The 3613-nt window shown below is 29.0% G+C and overlaps 2 non-coding genes across 2 annotated transcripts; both read left to right on the top strand.

Annotated features, from left to right (window-relative positions):
* Nucleotides 1-334: 334 nt before the first annotated feature.
* Nucleotides 335-441, top strand: LOC127076941 (small nucleolar RNA R71). The gene has a single exon (XR_007786948.1). It is a non-coding gene; the product is annotated as a small nucleolar RNA R71 (small nucleolar RNA).
* Nucleotides 442-665: 224 nt separating this feature from the next.
* Nucleotides 666-772, top strand: LOC127077226 (small nucleolar RNA R71). Its single transcript, XR_007787125.1, has one exon. It is a non-coding gene; the product is annotated as a small nucleolar RNA R71 (small nucleolar RNA).
* Nucleotides 773-3613: the final 2841 nt, after the last annotated feature.

Here is a 3613-nt window from a genome sequence, read left to right as displayed (position 1 = left end):
CCCACAAATTTCACATGGTGGAACATTATGAGTGACTAAATTAACATTCAATTTATCAAAGTTTTGAAACAAAGCACCAAATTTAGCAACAATGTGATCTAAAGTGTCAATTTCACACCTGACCCTTTTTTTGGAGGGGGGGGGGGGGGGTTGAATGTTTTATGGTGTTTCAGCCGCATCCCTATTGGTAGTGGTTTTGAATCATATCTTTGATGACATCATATGCATCTTCTATGTTTTTATTCATTATATCTCCTATTGCAACAACATCCACTATCACCCTCATGGTGTATAGAAGCACATTGTAAAAGCTATGAATAATTAGCCATTTCCAAGCCCGTGACGAGGACACAACTTTAAAATCTCCTTAAAATATGCACATGCTTCATAAAGTGTTTCACCTTCCTTTTGGGTAAAACTATTAATTTGATTCTTTAATTTGACAGTTTTTCCATGAGGAAATTTTGCGATGGAATAAAAGGGTGGATAATATAGCCAAACTCTAGCTATATCCTTTAATAAAAAGGAAAAAAGTTGAAGTCTAATTCCATCACTGGTGACTCTATATTTTTGTTCATTAGAGCTCCTCTTGCAACAACATCCACTATCATCCCTGTGGTGTATAGAAGAACATTAAAAAATATATGAACAATTAGCCATTTTCAAGCCCATGATGAGGGAACAACTTTAACATATCCTTAAAACACTCCCATGATTCATAAAGTTTTTCACCTTCTTTTTAGGTAAAACTATTGATTTGATTCCTTATATTGGATAATTTTACTGTGAGGAAAATATTTGGCAAGATAAGTAATTTTTAATTCATCCCATGTTGCGATGGAATCGGAGGATAGAGAATGTATCCAAACTCTAACTTTATCCCTTAATGAAAAGGAAAAAAGTAGAAGTATAATCAGGGCTGACCCTGTGCAAGTGCAGCATGTGCTGCAACATAGGACCCCAAATTTTAGAGGGCCCAAATTTTGAAAATTTTAACTTTTTTGCATAAATATTAATAAAAATAAACAAAATATTATTAAAAAAATTCAATAATTAAAAGAAATATTATGATAAAAACTCAATACATACAAAAATCAAGATTGATCAAAACTCAAAATAATTATAATTAAATTTATTTTTAATTAATACATAATTGTATTTTTGATATATATTTTTTAATTATTATAATTGTATTTTTTTTTTAATTTGGGCCCATTTTTAAAATTAGAATGGGGTCTCCGATATGATTGAGTCGACCCTGAGTATAATGGGATCACTGATGGCTCTATTCAATTTCATAGTGTCAGGGTATTAAAGAAAAATGAAAAGATGGAGATTTGGATCATCTGTCAATGAGCTAAAAAAATTGTTTTGTTGTACCATAGACAACAAAGACAATTTCAGTTTGAAACTGGTAGCCTCCATAGTAGCACACACAATACTATAATGTAATTAGGGGTACTCATTGGTAAGGGCCAACCCGCGAACCCACTCACCTGATCCAACACAACCCTTATTTTTACCAAACTCGATCATGTACGGGTCCAACCTGAATCAACACATTCAAACCCATTAGTATTTGGTTCAGGTAATAGGTTTGAAATTTTAAATTTTGAGTCCAACCCATTGACATGTAATGCTATTTTTATTTTTTTTATAAACTATCTAGCATGATCTTTAGAATGCATATATATTTTTAATATAATTATAGTTATTATTAATTTTAAAAACTTAAGTATAATCAAATTTGAGAGATCAAATTCCTTTATTTAAAGAGAGATACATATTAACCTTTAAATAATATTTTATACCATTTGTATTTGCTTATGGACTTGATTTGAACTGTGAAAGAGTTTTTAGGTATTAAACGATAATTTTATTAAAATTAAATACTAGAATTTTATGATTTTTTTAAATGTTTTTGTAGAATAAATGTGTTAATTGAATTGATTTTTTATTTAAAATTTGAAAAATATATTTAGTGGGTGACCCGCGAATCCAACTCTACCCAATCCATTGATGAGCGAGTTGATTTGGTTTGGGTTTTGTCTTAAAAAGTACGGGTTAAACAGTCAACCCAAAGCAAATACTATAGATTGGGTTGAGTATTGAATTTAATCAAATTAGACCCAACCCAACCCGCGAACACTCCTAAAATGCAATTCTATATTGTTAGGAGATGTATAATCTTTTAAAGTACCATTTTCTACAATTTCTTGTTCTCTTTGTCTTCTATGAAATGATATTTCTATCTCGGTTATGTGTTAAATGAGATCCTTAAGATTTCAGATTCTTCACATTCAAACAAGAAATAAAATATTTGGTAATAGAAAAATAAATGGAATTTTTTAGTCTAATTGATAGAAAAAAGAAAAAAGAAAATCAATATCAAAACATAGTCCCCGACAATAATGTCCAAATCTTGATACGCTGCAAGTGTATAATTTATATCAAGTAGTAAAATCATCGTTCTAGAAAGACTTGTTATGATTACCGTTTCTTTTTAATCTTTTGATTAGTTAAAATAAATGATTTGGTTGATAGAATAAATTTTTAGTTTTTTTAACTTTACAACAAAACAAGCCTTGAGATTCTGATTATTTAGCGTTTATAGACAGTATAAATTTCATTCTCCTCTCTGTTATAAAAATCAAGTTTTTATAGAAATAATAGACATAATATCTTATATCTTCTTTGTTGGTGGATTCATTAACATGACCTATTAATAATCTTTTATACTTTTTAAGAGCTCTATTGATAACTTTGGATAGGGATGTACGTGAGCCGGTTTGGGTTGGGTTTGGTCAAACCCAATACCCCATCCATATAGAACACTCCAGCTTGTATTAGGTAAAATAAGAAAGTTTTACCTCATACTCCTACATTTATCCATACACCCTTACATTTTATAAAAATACCAATTTTATCCTTATATATTTTTAACTAATTTATTATTTTATTTAAAAAGAAATTTTTGTGTACCGGAAGACTTTACAAAAGAGTTTCGGTAGTCATTTTTCAAGTATTTTCTTAACATTTTCTTTTGTATATCGGAAGATTTTGCAAAAGAATTCCAGTAGTCAATTTTTGTGTACCGGAAGACTTTGCAAAAGAGTTTCGGTAGTCATTTTTCAAGCATTTTTTAAAATATTTTTTTTGTGTACCGGAAGACTTTGCAAAAGAGTTTCGGTAGTCATGTTTTAAAATATTTTTTTGTGTATCGGAAGACTTTGCAAAAGAGTTCCGGTAGTCATTTTTCTCATATTTTTTTAATATTTTTGTGTGTACCGGAAGACTTTGCAAAAGAGTTCCGGTACTCATTTTTCAAATATTTTATTTATTTATTTTTATATACCGGAAGACTTTATAAAAGAGTTCCGGTAGTCAATTTTTGTGTATCGGAACTCTTTTGCGAAGTCTTCCGATACACACAAAAAAAATTAAAAAATACTACCGAAACTCTTTTGCAAACTCTTTTGGTACGCAAAATAAAATTTTAAAAATATTTAAAAATAAAATAATAAATTAGTTAAAAATATGTAAGGATAAAATTAGTATTTTTTATAATATGTAGGGGTACATAGATAAATGTATGAGTATAAAGTAAAGTTTT

The sequence above is a fragment of the Lathyrus oleraceus genome, chromosome 4 (assembly GCF_024323335.1).
Source record: "Lathyrus oleraceus cultivar Zhongwan6 chromosome 4, CAAS_Psat_ZW6_1.0, whole genome shotgun sequence".
Lineage (NCBI taxonomy): Eukaryota > Viridiplantae > Streptophyta > Magnoliopsida > Fabales > Fabaceae > Lathyrus > Lathyrus oleraceus.
Note: the sequence above shows the minus strand (reverse complement) of the source record. Positions and strands in the feature narration are given on the sequence as shown.